Here is an 18375-nt window from a genome sequence, read left to right on the forward strand (position 1 = left end):
GTCCATACATGAACCATTGCAAACCAAACAATGAATACTGACTTCCATCACCCCCACCACGTCTTGTCAAAATGAATTCTTATGCAGTGACTTGTGACTTCAAGTGGAAGTAGAAGAAATACTATGAAAGTAATGCCATCATCCTCTAGATATATCTTAATTTCAACAGTACTGCTTATTTCAGTCACATGATATTGTTGAAGTTTATAAAAAAATATTGTCACAAAACCCCACTAAAAAGCAATAATAAAGGCATTAATGAAAAAAACATGAGAAATTTAAATTAATACTTTGTTTATGAATCATACACTATCTTCTCATAAAATGTCACAGTTGACATATATTTATACATAGTATTTACAATGTAAAATTGAGTTAAAAAAAAATTTGTGCTAAAAATAAAATCTTAACTTCATTTCTTAAATTCTTAATTGTGCAATCCGGTAATGGGACATAATTTAACAGGACTGTCTTGGTACAAAAAACTAAAATTATATACTTGGCTAATAAAAACCAGTTTTCCCTAAACAGGCACTCAGAGGTTTGACCTTTAACTACATTGAAAGTAATCCAAAGTATTCTGAATTTATTGGACTTTGGAAGAGCAGTTAAGAGGTCCTGATTTAGAAAAGTCCATTTTAATCTTAATTTGAACCATGATACATATTTAAACTTTAATCAGGCAAGAGTACAATGCTGCCATCAATGGGGTTGAAAATAGGAGGATTTTTGACTCCTAGTGGTGTGGCCTGCTCTTCACAGCCTGATGCACCATGGTTACTCTGATTTAGTGGTATTTCACATAGTTCCTCAGCAGATGGAATTGATGAGAAGAAAAGACAAAGGACACAGACTAACATTTTGTGAAATAACCTTATGAAAGTCCTGAAGAACATTTTGGAAAATAAACATGCACTCTTTTTGTTTTCATAAAAGTGATAATGGCTTTGCAATGGGGGAATTTTTTTAAAAGGAGATGGGAGGACATGGTAGATGAACAATATTGTGAAATAATCTGAAATAATACATACATAAATTCCTCAGTTTTTATGAAGCCCATAAAATATTGATGACAAAAGTTTTGACTTCAGCCATGCAGATGTAGATGATGACACCTGTAAAAAGTAGTTAAATAAGATTCTTATAAGGGTCTTATGTTCACAGGAACTAGTGACATGATTATACCATTGCTTGAATGGAGACTAATATAATATCTTTAAGTTTGCTTGGGTTTTTTTTTATCTTATTCAATTGAGAGGTAGAATGAAAACATGCTTTTTAATACTAATACTTGCACAAAACCACACACAGCTAACACCAAATATATATAGAACAAATATTATTTTTCAAAATGTACCAGACTTACAATCCTAGATCTTAGTCTTCCAGAAAGTTACAACCTTAATTACCTTATGTTCATGAATATGAACTTAGTCAATTAGTTACGTCTTTTTTAAAAAAGCAGATGCATAGGAGTAAGTAAGGACTTACTAAAATCAGTGGGGGGAACCCCAAACCCAGTAGCACATGTAATCTTAGTTTACCTAATAGAAGTCAAAATACAGTGAGTCAACCCCCTGCTCAGTATAAAACAGCACACCTTACTGATGTGAATGGGGCTATGCTGACTTACACCTACTGACACAGCAACCCAAGAGATGTAAAGGGAAATTCTGATCCTTCCATTCCAGCAACTTCCAGCAATCCAACTCACTGTCATATTGTGATTTCTGAAAATTTAACCATCTGGGGGAGGAACGTGAAAATACTGATTATTTTTTCTTGTCAGATTACTTGTTCAAAACAGAAGTAAAATAAGTTTAAAAAAAAATTCTCCATATATAAAGGAAGTTTGTTTTGGAAAAATTAAGAAAGAGAACTAAATAATTAGGCACCTAAGGATTTTTACTCAATGATATTCCAAAAGTAGTTTATGACTGCTTTTGTTCTCTTCAACAAATAACATTTAAATACTCCATACAAAAGAGAAGCCTAAGGATGTTTCATCACAAAGTAGCTGATGCTGAGGGGTAACACAGTTCCTTGAGACTTCAGAGCCCTCAGTTCAGCCTCTGCTGAATTCAGTGCATGGGCAGAAATTTGGGCTCTTCTGGCATATGGTTGAACTGCTGTGATGTGAGGATTCCTTCTCTACTCAATGACACACAAGCTGACCATGCAAAGTGAAACATTTGTCAGGATAAGAATCAAAGCTCACATCATCTGATGGAAGGGCGAGGGCGCCCTTGGAAGGCTGAGATGTGCTTGAGCCAGGGCATCTCCTGGCATTTATTTGGTAGGAGTCCTCAAGTAGCTGGATGAACTTAGCCTTTTATTTCCTCGGCTTCCATTACAATGCACAAGCCCAAAACATTTTGAAATATCAAACCAGTTCATTTGACATTTTCAAAATGAAGCATTTCAACATTGCGTTGAAAACATTTGTGAGCTTTGTTTCTACTCAGACTATTTGTCAAATAGTTTCAACCACTCTGAACCTTTTCTGAGCAATAAATGTTACCCTGATTTCCCCCCACTCCTTAGCTTTGCCTTTCAAATGGCTAAGCCACAGCCCTACTGATTCTTGGTTAAATTTTTGTTCTGTTTTATTTCAAATGGTAATTTTAAGAACAAGGCTTGCTGTAATCTGCAATGCAACAGCCTGCTTAGTCAACACCTACCCTGTGAATGCTTAGGAGAGCCTATGGTGTTTAGAAGGAAGCAGGATATGTAACATTCTGCTAATTGAATAGGACAGCTTTTATTACTAAGCAGCGTCTTTCCATTTCCCACTGAAGTCAAGATATTTACATACACCTGATGCTTCAATTTACAGGCTATAAACAGCCAAGTCATTGCAATGCAATTATTAATTGTTAGTGTATTTGCATGGAAATTATTAAGCAGTTAATATTTTAAAGGAAAGAACAGCAGCTAATCTTGGCCTCACAAGACAATTCGTCCAGCAACATATTTCCAAGACCTCAGAAATAACAGACATAAAAAGACAGGTTTAAACTGTCTTTTTATGAGATATAAGATGACTAAAACCCAGAATTTTCAATAAGTTATTTCTATATGTTGAGATGTGTAATTTATATGAGCCTTAGTTGCAGTTTTGAATGGACAGTAGAAAAGCATGCTGAAATGAAATGCCTGGATCATTCAGACCCACTGCGATGGACAACACAAGTTTCAAGGAATCTCTGTGATCTTTTAGTCAGTGTTTTCATTTAGAGACAGAGCAAGAAGGCCAGTGTTGTACTATATCACAGCAGGCAAATTGCTCTAAAATGTATATTTTGGGTCATTATCCTGTTTTGAATGTGTTGAAGATGTAATGATACCAAAATATATCTTCCAAGCTTTATTGAAATCTTAGAACGCTATGTAAAAAAAAAGGCAGACTCAATATAAATGATGACATAGTAGTATATATATTTAGGCCATGTAACAAGCTGGAAAGACAAAATAAAACTTATCCAGACTTAAACGTTCTGACTTTAATGGGAAAGTTTTGGTGGCTAAGCTCAAATATGTACACCTGCTTCTAAACACAGAGCTGACTATTTCTGCCTTTTGCCAAATATAAACATTATACCCATGAACTAGCTGTAGCAGAAATGAAAGTGTATGTATTTTTGACTTGTAAACAGAATGGCATTGATAGCTCTTTAAAGACATAACCTATGTAAAACTATGAAAATTTTCAACCAAAACCTGTTTTTCTGGGGAATAAAGTAAATAATAACAAAGAAGAGGTCATCATTACAAGTGTGTGCTAAAGCCAAGTGAAATCAAAAGGCACTTTCACAGTGTTCAAAGAACTGGGTATTTCAAATCCTAAACTTAAGTAACAGTAGCAATTCCCTATCATCTGTCTAAGCCTAAATGCTTCACAGGGGTAAGGAAAATACATTTGATCACATTTACTTTGTTAGTTACTATGCATTGACTTTTTTATGCTCAAATCCTATGATCTATCCTGTAAGGGAATATTGCAAATATGAGTTGTGCCTGGAAGTCACCGAAGAATACATGAGAAAGGCTCATAAAATCTGATTCTACAAAGGCTCAGCTCCAAGTTACAGTCAACAGGCTTGGAGACCTCACCAGGGACTGCAAACGGGGAGGAAGACATTTTTATGACTGAATTGTACAGAAACATTGTGATGTTTCTTTACACAAGTTCTGGACTAACACAAGGTCAGTGTGATTAGACCAGAACTTCAGTGAGGCACACAATCTTAGCTGTCTGTGGGATCAGGATCTGACATTGCCACTGGCATTTTCTCCAGAAATTTACACTGCTATGGGTCCTCTAAAATCATTATTCAGAATATGCACTTTGAAAATAAAATTCAATTTGCTAACAAGTTTCAAGGGCCTGTTAGAAACTCTCCTAAAGTTTCTATCTTCAAAGAAGAGAACGATAAAGTTCAAAGATTACAAAGAAAGGAAACAAGTTACATTTCAAACTACCTGTGAACGAAATTTAAAGCTTGTTGTTTTTAAGGTTTTCTTGTCATCATTCATTAACTCATTTGCTCATTCAAACCCTCAAGAGAGTAAAATTCAAATCCTGACAAAGTCACTACACCAAACATTATTTTAAATTTTGCATGTGCTGCTCAAAGCCTTGTGCTCAGAGCTACAGGAGTATGTCTAATCTCAGAGTCAAACACGGTGCAGCTCCTACCTTGACTGGGAACTGTTAGTAATACGAGCAAAAGACATTGCACTGCTGGTGCCAAAGCTTTGAACAAAATTACTTCCTTTAACACACCACCACCTTAATTATGTGCTGGGGAACATAAAGCAGGTCAGACAATTTGTACTGGGACATCATAATTCCATCAGTATAATGCTGACATTGCTCAAGATTTATGAACGGAATGTCGCAATTATTTTTTTAGTAAACATATCAAGTTTCACTAATGGGGGGGCTGGAAGTACTAATTAGCTCTTGTTTTGGGTGGGTTTTTTTGCAGTGTATCATATAAGATGTGGGGAGCAGAGGGTGGAAGGGAAGGATCTGTGACAAAAACAAGCACACACAATTTATGTATGGCCTTTAATTCAAGCAGATGTTCTTATATAGGGGCCTCAGGGATTAAAGCCTTTCTGCCCATAATTCTATTTGCTAACTACCTTCTTTCTGCACAAACCTTCCAGCCTATGACAGAATTTGCTAAGCCACATCTCTTTAAAGGTGAAAAGGAACAGCAGACAAACAATCTTAAAAATTTCTGTTAAGTCTCAGGGTTTGGCAGTTTGACTGGTTTTAAGCAGCTGGGTGATTTTATTGGAATTATTACAACTGCATCCAACAACAGTGACCTTGGTTGGCAGAGTTTCCTTTGGATATCCATTCAAACCAGCACTGGATTACTGTGGGCACATATGCACTGGCACTGCAGAACGAAATTATTCTCATGCTAAGGCTGAATAATTGAAGGTTTGTCAAGATAAATAGACAGCTCTAGAGAGAAAGAGGTAAAACCAGTTGAATGGTCAGGATTGTAATTCTATAATATGGCAATATCACAATATGATGGCAATACAGCAAGCTGGGGCAGAGCATTCCCAAATTAATGGTTTAACACTCCCCTGCTGGAGACACTTCCTCCAGAATAAAATAACTGGTGCAAGCATTGAAGAATTCTGAAACTTTCACTGACAATTATTTACCTGTATCTAAGGAAAACAGCTGCCCAGGCCCATTTTCTCAGACACATCAGTGCAATTCCATCCTGACACCACTGTGGTGACTCAGCATTTGCACCAAGCAATATCCAAGCGTGTCTTCAGGAAAAATGTTCGCTGTCACTACTTGTAGGCACATCCAGGACTTTCTAGCAAGGAAATATAATATACAAAGATAATTTTTGTAGCAAGTAACTGTTCAGGAGCAGATCTCTCTGTCTTCCTGCTCCTTCTTGAAAACCTCTCTGGTTCATCTCTAGCTGGGCTTAAAACAACAGAACAAGTATGGAAGGAAAACAACCATGAACTAATTCTTCTTATACCTTGTCATTCTTCACAAATGTAAAGATTGTAACAGTCTCTTAATGCTTGTAAATAAAGCTCTATCTATGTGGAGACAGGAAAAAAGGAAGGGGAACAGGTTTCAGTTCATGATCTGGAGATGGAACTGAATTTTCACTGTCCTCTCTGTCATATTGTTAACTAGCTTAATACATTAAAAATGAGAAAAGATTATTAAAAAGTTATCTTTTATTTTATAAAATAGCTGGTGTAAATTGTGGTTTTGGTGGACTTCATTAAAAATCTAAATTCTGCCCCATCACCCTCTGCAAATAACTTAAAACATTTAAAATACATAATTTTAAGGACATCTTTACCTATTTTTACATGTAACAGGCTGACACAGTCTAGTTCAGGAATATTTTGTATAATCATCTTTTACTGTCTTATAGCTTCATTAAAAGGTTGTTGATTCACAAATGCTATGGATCCTTAGCAGGATGCACCTCAGTGCATTTCACTGTTTCTCAAATTATCTTTGAAATAAAGAACATAAGTCAAGAACATGATCCTATAAATGTGACAGCTAAACATAGAATCCTTAAGGCTGTAAAAGACCTGTAAGATCATAGAGTCCAATTGTAAACCCAGCACCACATTCAACACTGAACTATATCCCCAAGTGCCACATCCACACACCTTTTGAGCTCTGTAAAGTGGTAGGATAAATTTCTGATCTCAGAATAAAGATAAACATTAAATCTTTATCAAGAGATTTGCTTTCAATTATTCTCATATTAGAGTGCTTCCAAAGAAATCTGGATAGCATCCAAATAGTTTGGGATCACTTATTTTCTTTGAAAAGGCTTTTAATATGATGTTGATCGCAGACACTCCCATCTTCTTGTGCTTCAAATATGTGACAGCAATGAAACCTTTTCTTTAATGCCAGCCAGCTGCAGCACCTGCTCTTGTGTTCACTTTTCATATTTCACTCGAGATTTGAAGCTTTGTATAACAGGGCATGTTAACTAATTGTAGTCTTCTTATTTAAGCTTTCGTCTTCACGACACTGAACAGAAAATGGAGAATGTTACTGAATCCTCTGCTCAGGAGTATCAGTGTGAGTACTGCACATATAGGAGGGCTTTTGTCCCATATCACTCTGGAACTGCCTTAGAGATTTTGCATACAAAAGATGGAAAAACCCCAACAAATTATTCTATAAACAAAAAGACAAATCATACTTTTTTGTCACTGGGTAATATCACACATAAAAATTCACTATTTTTTTTCAGCATGTCCAAAACAACTGATCATGAGAAGCTGTGTTTAGTCAAAAAAAGTAGCATCATCAGGAGCTGACAGTGGAAGCTTCTGAGAATAAGATAGATGTCCAGAGATCACCATGCAGCTGTGAGATGTTCTTCAGTGACAAGTGGTGCCAAAGTAAAACCCTGGATAGGAACTTTCTTCATGATCTTGAGGGAGAAAACAATCCTCAGAGTGATTTTAAAATGAAACAATGTAGTCTGAATACTTTTGATCTTATTCATGTTTCTCTCTTTTTTTCTAATCTTTGCATACTTTTGCATCAGATATTAGAAGGATTTTTTTTTTTTTTGTGTGTAAAAGCTACACCTAAAATGACATTAAGGTGAAACTACAAGCCCATCTATTTTTGGTAATATAAGGCAGAAATTGTTTCCTTATTCACTTGCAATCTGAAATGTGCACTGAATCCAGTTGTGCCTACACAAAACATTAGAAAATCTCATATGTAGCATTTTTGTAACATTTTCATAATTCTTTCATAATTATTTTTAAGCCCTTGCTTTAAAAATCCACACATCTTCAGTGAAAGAAAATGAGTGGGAGAAACAGATTTCTTCCTTTTTATATCATAGACTAATACTTTCCTCACACCACTTTTAAACACTTCATTGGTGAAGAGCACATCATGAGAGATTAAAACATAGGATAAAGACACAAACTGACATGTTGGAAAAGGGAACAGATGGTGACATGCCAACATTACTGGTAGGAACAAGAATTCAGAAGTGTAAGAGGAAGCAACGATGCAGGGCACAGGAACAGCACCAAATGAAACTTTTCTTCTGTGCAGCTTTAAAGACTATTACTTGCCTGGATCAAGGACTTGTGCCACCAGTGGCCTTGATAAGAAACATATGGATGCATTTTACAATGGTGTGAGGATGCGATTCTGGTATTATTAGATCAGTCGGCAGCGTTCCCCCAGGCAGTGGGCACATTGTGAGCATAATGGTATTAATTCTACTTCATTTGCTACAGCTTAGTTGTTTCCTCTGCATCAAAATCCTCATAATGAAAGGAGAGAGGTCAGAAAGTTTTCCAGTGTACTGAAGGTCCACTGTAAGCCATTTGGATGCACATTCCTAAATCACTGTTACAAAGGAGAAGTTATTAAAAAACAACAGGTAACACAATGGCTTGTGAATATTTGTGCAAATGAAGGATTGCTCATGAATGGAAGGTTGAATGGGAAGAATCCAATCACATACATAGAGTATGAAGGATTGGTTTGGTGACAAAATCAAATCTCATTCTAAAAATCACATATGTGAGAAACAGATATTTCACCCATTTATAGTTGCTACACAAAGGGATTCTGAACTTTCTTCAACCTTTCCCATTCTCAACTACATCTTTTTCTTAACTGAAAGGATTTTTGCACTCAAAAAATCTCTAATGCCCGCTGTGTACAGAGTTTGCAAAGATTTCTAATGAGCACAAACTCTTAAAACCCCTCTTCTTTTTTTAGATAAACATATTTGATCTTTCCAGTCATTATCATTTTAACTTGCAAAGTGACATTATGCCAAAAAGAAGGAATTCATAAATTAGTTCCAATTTAGAAAGTTTTCTTGTCATTGTATAAATGACAGATCTTTAAAAAGACGACTTAAAATGAAATGCAATAAAAAAAAAATTCACTTTTGTGTCAGGTTTTTCTTTTCTCTCTCTCTTTTTTTTTAAGACTGAAAGAATAAAACAATGTGCTATCAAAAAAGAAATGAGTGGTACAAAAAAATCACAAATGTGCATGGACAGGAAACTCATTTAAATTCTCAGATTGTTTAGCAAAGTTAAATTTAGTTGGGACAGTAACAAAATAACATGTGAGCAGAAAACACTTTGCAAAGTTAAATTCAGTTTTCAGCAGAAATTAATAAAGCAGGATTCACATCAAGCCCTGCTGGTGGCTGGAGCTATTGATGTTTGGGATCAAACCTCCTCTCCTGAAGTCAACTAGAAGTTTGCTAATTATGTTACTGAGCCAACATCACACCCATGCATTTTGTTTTTATTCTCTTTAAGGACTGCAAAATTTAGATGCAGAGTTGGGTTTGGCTTTCAAATGGCTTTCATGGTTGGGAGCACTTGACTGGAATTCTTTGAGCAGAGTGTGTTACTGTAATGAATTGATGGTAATGGCAGAAAAAGATCATGAGCACATGGTGACAAACAGACCAGCAGCTAATGGAAGACTTCCCTCAGTGAAGGGGAGAGAACAAATTTAGGGTTGTGTGTAAAGATTTTGTACACAAGGAAAGGAGAGCATTCCAGTGAGACACCACTCCAGGCAGTGACCACAGAAAACTCCTGGGGCTCCTGCTCCTGAAGCAATTCTTCAGTGGATTCATTACTTTAGCTTGTTCTCGGCCTAAAATGGGATTTATCACGGATCCCTCATGCCTGTTCTGGACTTATGGCTGGCAAATTCATCAAAATGCTTATCAATGTGCAATGGAACAACAACCATACAACCATTGACCTATAGGAAATAATTTCTTGACATCATCTTGTTTCCTGCTAACTGTCCAGAGTTACATACAATTCTTTCACTCTAAGATCTACCTGGCATCATAACATTTACTTCCCTGTTTAGTAAGTACAAGTTTAGTTCTGTAATACTGAGATTTTACTGCCCTGCTCTTTCATTTCTAGGTGACTTTTCTGAAAGTTTAATAACTTCCAAACAAATAATTAAGTTAATGAGAACTCTGTTTAACACCTCAGGTTTGAGTAGTCACTTCTTAGTGAGATTCTATTACTATTTTTAGCTTCAAGTTTTAGGCAAAAGAATTTTAGATAGGAGACAGCTACTTTTCCTCACTCAAGAAATCACAGTACTCTCTTATATTGCCTGCATCACCACACTCCGTGAAAGGCAAATAAATTAATTTCAGAGGCATTTTCACCTTTCAGCTCTGTAGAAGTTTCAGCTGAAAAGCAAGTCTTTAGGCAGTTTAACAATAGCAATGTGGAGGTTAAAAAGTACATCTGTCAGAAGCCAGTAGATATCAAAATACAATAAAATACTCTGGTGTTTGTATCACAAATAGGAACAAGGCTAAGAGAAAACCATTTGATGTGCAGACCTACTGCCTTAGTGCTGGCCATTTTAACAGAATTTATCTAAAACAATACTAATTGCAGGACACAACTTACAAACCTCCTTCCCAGGTGGGGCAGAATTTGTTTTTCAATACCTTTTTTTTGGTAAGAGAAAGTTGAACATACAAATTTTCTGGATATAGTGCCAAAGTGTATTTCAGACAGTCATGAATGAATGGTTAATTCCTGAGGTGCATTTCTCCTGAGTGGTTCTTGGCTACAAGCAGGTTCCCTGGTTAGTTTGACCAAATGCAGAGGATCATGGCAGCCATGGCCTGGAAGCACAGGTTCCCCTTTCAGCATTGCACGTGCAAGGGAAGACCAGCAGCACTGGACAGGAACGCCATGGCACTGTGGGATCAGCTTCCAGCAAGAGCCAATTCGGTTATTTCAACATTAACAACTGCCAAAGTATAAAGAGTTCAAAGCCTTTCGTGGGCTGTAACTTCATTCTTCCATAGGAATGCATTCAGAATATGTCTGATATCTCAAGTAACCAACCTCATTTCGGGGGGAAATTTGGATCTGAGCCTATCCAGTGCAATTTCAAGATACTGAAACTGCAGCTGATAGAAACTTCAGCATGATTAGAATGATCACTATCCCCACATGCAAACTGTTCTGGTTTTCATTTTTACTTTTGTAGTAGATCTCCTTTTACTACTTTAATGCCTACATTTAAGGCAGAAAGTGAAATGATATTTAGGATAATGTTTTAGTGTCTGTTTCACAATGGTTTTTATTGAAGCTGTAAAGCACTTGCATGCATAGAGAAAAGAAGATGCATTTTAGAAATAAAACTATTAAGTAACATTATCTTGCCATGGTTCATTCCCACTGGGATAGAAGAACCATTTGAAAAGCATAACTAAATTCAGCTGAAATATAATAAACTTTTTATCTCCATCTTACCCACCTTTTCACCATTGTAGGCTGATCAAGAAAGTAATGAAACCATGAGTGTTTATGTTTAGAAGCTTTTTCCTCATCATATGTTTTACAATACCTCCATACTTTCCCCCTACTACGTAAATTAGAGAATAAGTTGAGTATAACAGCTTACTCCTAGAAAGGAGGATGAACATATATGTTTCCATATCTAATTACCAATATACAGTCCACCAGCAGCAACCACATCACAAATGGATAAAGATATGAGGAGAAATGAAAATATGCCTTTGCATATCATGGCAAGAACAAATGGTCTCTGGGTAACAGAATGAAATGGCTGCTTATATCCAGCAGAAAATCACAGAAATACACTCCAAAGCAAAATTTACAGAGACAACTTCATCATCATTTTTCTGGGGGCCAAGCCCTAGGTACTGTATATATTTTCTTTTGGGAGTACAGACACTGGCAGGAGCCATAGAGATATGCCTATTAATGATCTTGAAAAGATTGTTTATTGATTCTTTCCAAAGAAGATAGAAACTGTCTTATTTAATGACTAAATATAGCTATAATAAATTCAATAAAAACATAAATACAGTATTATGAATAAAATTTACCAAATAGTTAACTGAGAATTAAATTAGTATGCATTTTGAAATATAGGCCCCATATCCATTTTGTAAGTCACTGGATCTATGAGTGAGCTGCAGACTCACTCATCAGTGGCTCTGATCACTGATGATCAAAGATGCCTTTTGAAGTATATTGGTTCTCCTATCACCCTTATGAACACTGCCTCATATAGAAAAGTAATATTAAAACCCGAGTACACAGTAGGGAAGCACCATTTCTGCTTTGCAGATGGCCAGCTGAGACATGAAGAAATTAAGTGATTTTTCCAATGTCAAACAAGAAACCTGCATCAGAATGGAGAGAATCTAGGCCTTCTGAGTCTTGGCTGATTTCCTGAACAATCAAACTATTCTTCTGTTCTGGCATGAATAAACCTCTGGTTGCAGATTGGACTGGTGAAAGCATCAGTTCATCATGGGATGAAAAACTAAAAAGAGAAGAACTATCTGACACAGTACAATATAATCTGTACAGCAGTTTTCTTCTCCAAAATTATACCCCGAAATCTCAAAGTAAAATAACACAGTAATTAAAAAAAAAGAAAGGCAAAAGAAAAATTAAGTATCTTAGACAAAGAGAAAAAGATGTTTCAACTGAGGCATGAAAATAAATGTAGATAATAATTACCACTTATGCAATGCTTTTTATCTTCAAAATGCTGTATAAATATTACTTTAAAAATCCTCACAACACCTCAGGAGGTGGGAAAATATTAAGCATAATGTAATAAGTTATATCCTCATATGATTAAAACCAACTTTCATTCTAGAAAACCAAGCTAAAAAGAAGGCTGGGAGGCTAAAAGAGTTTGTTTAAAGCACCTGAGCTGGCCACATTCTTCAGAAAAACCTCCACTACCACCTAAGAGGACTGTGGTTCTCACAGGCATACATGAGTCAGCTTTAATTAATCCAGTTCAGAGTCAGGCTCAGCAGCCAGGGTTCAGCAAGGCTCCACAGCCCAGCCCAGACTCCAGGCAGATCCTGGATAGTTGGCCTGGACTGCAGGCAGAGGGATGGGGTCACTCACAGGATACGAGCGGGCTCATTAAGAACTGAGTACCTTGCACTACAGGCCATCCTGCACACACCCAGGGCTGGGGCTGTGGAGCTGCCTCCAAAGTTCTCTCCTTTGGCTCAAAGGCACCCAAGCAGGCACACACAGAGGCTGTTCCACACAGGATGGAGCTGCAGTGGAGATGGAGCTTATCCACCTGCAGAGCCTGCCAAAATAATGTAAAAGGGCAAAAAGGGAAGGTGGTAAGTCTAATCAAAGACAATGTTTTGAGCTGAATAAAACACTTAACTGCATGGAAAATTCCATTAGGTTGATTAGATACTTGCCTTAGGGCCCTCTTAAAACACCTGTTAAAAAAAAAAAAAAGATAGCTATTGCAATGCAGCTTAAAAATATTGGGAAAGCAGGAAATGGAGCTTATTAGAGCTCAAATTAGATCCAAGATTTATGTGAAGAACAGTTGGCCTCTTTAAAAGGCCTGCTTAATCCCTAGATGGTTTTTATTGTTTCTATTATTATTATTTATTTATACAGTGCCATAGGTATACATGGCACTTTACAGACAAATAAAAGAAAACATGGGTCCTCCCCCAGAGAGTTTACAGTACCTGATCCAGCAAAGAGTTAAGTACACGAGTAACTTCATTTGCAGGACTAACCTCCCTTGGAACCAATGAGATTTTTCAAAAAATCAATTTATTGACATGATTATCTCTTCTAGGTCAGACCCTCTCTTCTCAGACATTCAGTCTGCAGCCACAGGTGAAGGACCCAGTTCACAGGAATAACTACTTGAGTTGGGCACTAACTTCTGCTGAGCAAACCTTACAGTAGGATTCAGTTCCAGGTAAAGATTTTGTTCTGTGATAAAGATAAGCCAAAGCAAAGAAGGAGGGAAGCTAAGCAGGTTTTGTGCTGGTGAGTTGGCTTCAGTGAAAGTCTTTTACCAGTATTTGTAATATCTTCTGAGAGATAGAAAGAGAAAGAAAATAGAGACAGAAAAATGAGTCAGTGAGTGAGGAGCAGCTCCACAACGTGGCTTGGTGCAGCCCAGGGAAATGGGACATTGTGCTCCTCCTCACTGCACCCCAGTGTGACAGGGCTGGCTCTCAGGGACAGAGGGACAGAGCTCCTCACCTGCACTCTGGGGCTGCTGAATGGGAACTCACAGATCGTGCATTACACCTCAGGTGCAAACTCCAAGAACATTCTATGGAAATGTGCTGTTCTTTCTTTGCAAAAGAAGCACTGCTGGCTTCCATGAAAACCCCACTATTCTGTTGTGCTTTGTCTGGAAGATGAGGGGATCCTGCTCTGCTCCTTGCTGTCCTGATGCCCCTATTTCTGTGAATGGAAAATTGGAGCTACCTCAAGCCACTTCTCTTTTGGAGGGGAGTAATGACTACTCCAAATGTGCAACCCTATTTGCCTGCATATAAACTTTTAATAATGTTCATTAAACTTTATTAGAATTGTTCGTGCAGCCAGATCAGGGTTACAAATTAAAACCTCAATCCTGCAAACACTTATGAAGCTTTATTCATGTAACCAAAAGGAAAAATTGCTCTTTCTATACTCACACACTTAAACTGAATCTGAAATGTAAATACAGTGCTATTTATTTTCTTATCCTCTGGCATTAAGGCTAAACTATGCAGGCAGGAAAGAAATTATATGTTACTGGTGTTTTAAAAAAAAGATAATAACTCCACAACCTTTTTGAAACTGCATTTAAAAAAAAAATCATGTGGAAAAAAATTTCTGTTGCAACAGACTTCAAAAAGTCAATGAAAAAAGTGAACTATGGCTATAGGTACATAATGATGCACAGAAATGCTGGCCAGAAGAGACACTGAAGTCTCTAGAAGCATTGCACAGGACTTTATGGGCAAAAGGACCAGATCAAATCAGAGCCTGATACAAGAACCCAGTGAAGCTGGAAAGAATTTTCCCATTGATATGCTTTGAATCAGAGGCAGTGACCAACAAACTGCAGGACTGCCTGTATAGGAGCAGCCATAAAACCCAGAAAGAGTTTTTAAAGAAAGCAGACATGAGTGTCATAAAGTCAAGGTCAAATTCCATCACCAACACAAGTACATGTGTCAGAGAATTATACCTCTTTTAATGCTAAGGACAGTATTTATGATTATTTATTTATCTTGGAACAAAAGGTAAATTAATCAATTTATTTTAAAAAGGGTGGTTTTATTCCATTGAGTAATTTCCTTTGAAAAAGAGAAATGTTTCCTAAACCCATTAGCAGTTAAACCTGATTTTTTTGTTGTTTCTATCTGAGATGAGGTTGCAAATCATTATTCATGCATAATCTGATTGCAACTGATTCCTTGTTTACAATTTTTTTGGGTGCATTTTCTTATTTAAACAAGAATTAATATATTCAGGCATGAAAGAAATATGCTCTATTGTCTTTTTTTTACAATTCTTTGGAATGTGCCATACATCATCTTTAACTCCCAATGACGTTCAAAACAGCCTGAGGAAAACAAGAATAAATAGACATATAAACAAGGAGAAATACACTAATAGGAAAATCATTTAAGTGCAGGCTTGCACAGAGGTACATTAAGCACGTGTAATATAAGCAATGCAAATCATGAGCTGAGCCCAAATTTTTCAATAAGCACAAAAAATTACTTCAAGTTCATGCAGGCTGGGTGATGAGCGAAGTCAGAGCAGTGTCCCAGAGTCACTGGCTGCTCCCTGACAGCAGCCACACGCCAAAAGCTCAGCCCTGCATTCACTGCCTGCCCGCGGGAGGACCCCAGCACAAGGAGCTCCCTCTTCTCTAAATTCGAGCACCCTCCAGTGTGCACACCCAGTAACATCCACACACCAGTATCAGCATCCCCACACCAGTATCAGCATCCCCACACACCAGTACCAGCATCCCCACACCAGTATCAGCATCCCCACACACCAGTAACAGCATCCCCATACCCCAGTAACAGCATCCCCATACACCAGAGTAACAGCACCCCCACACCAGTAACAGCATCCCCACACCAGTATCAGCATACCCAACCCCAGTAACAGCACCCCCACACCAGCATCAGCATCACCACACCAGTAACAGCATCCCCACACCAGTATCAGCATCCCCACACCAGTATCAGCATCCCCACACACCAGTAAGAGCATCCCCACACACCAGCAACAGCATCCCCACACCAGTAACAGCATCCCCACACCAGTAACAGCATCCCCACACACCAGTAACAGCATCCCCACACACCAGTAACAGCAGCCCCACACACCAGTAACAGCATCCCCCCACACCAGTATCAGCATCCCCACACCAGTAACAGCATCCCCACACCAGTAACAGCATCCCCACACCAGTAAGATCCAGCCCAGCCCTGGGCACAGAGCCTGGGGAGCCCCAGGGGAGCTGAGGCTGTCACTGACCCCAGCACTGCTCCTGCCAGGGTTCAGGGAACCACGGACCTATAGGGAGAGCTGCTAATCCCGAGAGGAAAATTCCCACCAGAAATCCGGTGACATTTTGAGCCTTGACTGCACATCCACCCTTTCTGACCCTCCTGGGTTTCCTGTCCTCACCCTAACTCCCTCCTGCTATTTCTCACACATTTTCAATAGTTCTGTAGCAGTGAAGGTCTCAGAATACCTTGCATATAACCTGCTTGATTCTTTTCCTTTGACTTTGTGATACTTTTTGATCATGGGAGTCCCAGAGCCTGCAGCCTTTGATCACGTGCAGGCAGGCAGCTCCCCTGATATATTAATTGTGAGTACAAAAGGACAAAAACACTTCCCCCTGCTCAAGTACAGGAATATAAAAGTGAATATGGAGTACAGTAAGACTCAAAAGCCAATGTCCCATATAATCCATTAACCTTTATTCCTGAGCTTCTTATTACAATATAATTTTGTTACTTCTTTTTATTTTGAATTTTCTGTACATGGAATGGCAGGCAAAAAATTAAATGTTCAGAACACTGAGACTATCCCTCAGTACTCTTTTTTTCTTGTTTACTCTTCATAATAATTGTCTTCTCAGCAGCTAGATTGGTTTTTATTTATTTTTACAATAAAAAAAAAATTGCAGCTCTCATTGATTTTTGCCTACATGCAATAGTATATTTTGTGGCATTTTAACAAATTAAATTTCACATGGTCAATTTTACCAAACTGTAATTCTGCAAGAGTAGTTCTCATATTCATGTACAGGAAAGATGAAACAGATATAATAACTCTGGAGGTAGTGACTGGCTTGTAAAGTTTGCCCTTATGAAAGAAGTAATGTGATGACTGTTCAAAACTAAACTGTTGGAGGTCTCTGGTATTTTAGGGCCTGTCACAGGGTCCCTCTGAATGCTGCTCACAAATATAAAAGCTGTCTAACCTGTCTTGCAACTAAAATTAAAGTTTATTCCAACTAGTCTGTTCACAGAGCCACATTCTAAGGGCAGCTGTGACTTGGCAAAACCCAGGTCACATCCATCTTTTCCATTTCAGAATTTCTCTTTCAATCTAAGGTTTAACAAGAAAGAAAAGATTTTACAGTAAATTTGCATATAATTAAGAGGATATACTTGCCATCTAAATGTCTGATGTACATCACTACAGGCTTTGCCAGGAACACCTCCCAATGTGCTGAAACAAGTCCTACTTCCCAGTGAGCACTCCAGAATTTCAAAGGTATCTGTGTGCCCAGCTTCTGCAAAGCTGCCACCTAATGTCTTTCATCATGCTGACTGAAATCTCAAAAACTGATTTTTTACTGATTAGTTTTGATGCACAGAGCCTCAAGCAGCACAGCTGCTTTGCAGTCTGAACCATGTACTCCAGCAAGAACAATGATGCTGACCACACTTTGCAGCCAAACCCAGCCCTGCAGGTGAATCTGAGGGATTCACAGGTGTCTCTGGAGGCAAATCAGCCATACAAAAATCAATATAACCACACAAAAAATATCAGAGGAAAACACTCCCAGGGAGCTTACTAATAGGTTTTTGCAACCTGTCTTTTACATTTAGATTAATCAATAAAGTAAGAACCATCACTGTCAATGTTTAGGCACATAAGCTTCAAGCTTCTATTTCTCAATTTTCTTGGATATCATCTCTAATCAAAATACCCTGCTCACTAATTCATGCCCTAACATGACATTTTGAAAGAGGGACTTGGATTCCCTGACTGGTTTAGAATATTTGAAAAAGGAATGATCATATTTTAACATATTTTCAAAAGGAAAACTCAGCTTACTTTTAACTCTAGAATTGCGACCTGGTCCCTGTTCCCAAATCCCCTGGCAGGCACTGGGGCCTGCTGAGAGGTCCCACCAAACCTTGTCCTTTCCAAGTTGGACAAGACCAACACCTGAGCCACTCGTGGTGGCCCTTTGCTGAACCCTCTCCA

General features: G+C 37.9%; 2 long non-coding RNA genes across 2 annotated transcripts in view; both read right to left on the reverse strand.

Annotated features, from left to right (window-relative positions):
* Positions 1-13154, reverse strand: part of LOC143695118 (uncharacterized) — a 79655-nt gene extending 66501 nt beyond the window's left edge. Inside the window, exons 1-3 of the long non-coding RNA XR_013184056.1 lie at positions 13018-13154; positions 5692-5855; positions 1032-1115 (exon numbers count right to left, since the gene is read on the reverse strand). This is a non-coding gene — a long non-coding RNA (uncharacterized LOC143695118). The remainder of the gene's footprint in view (positions 1-1031; positions 1116-5691; positions 5856-13017) is intronic.
* Positions 13155-13310: 156 nt separating this feature from the next.
* LOC143695117 (uncharacterized) overlaps positions 13311-18375 on the reverse strand; it is a 163447-nt gene continuing 158382 nt past the window's right edge. The window contains exon 6 of the long non-coding RNA XR_013184055.1: positions 13311-13319. This is a non-coding gene — a long non-coding RNA (uncharacterized LOC143695117). The remainder of the gene's footprint in view (positions 13320-18375) is intronic.

The sequence above is a fragment of the Agelaius phoeniceus genome, chromosome 12 (assembly GCF_051311805.1).
Source record: "Agelaius phoeniceus isolate bAgePho1 chromosome 12, bAgePho1.hap1, whole genome shotgun sequence".
Classification (NCBI taxonomy): Eukaryota; Metazoa; Chordata; class Aves; order Passeriformes; family Icteridae; genus Agelaius; species Agelaius phoeniceus.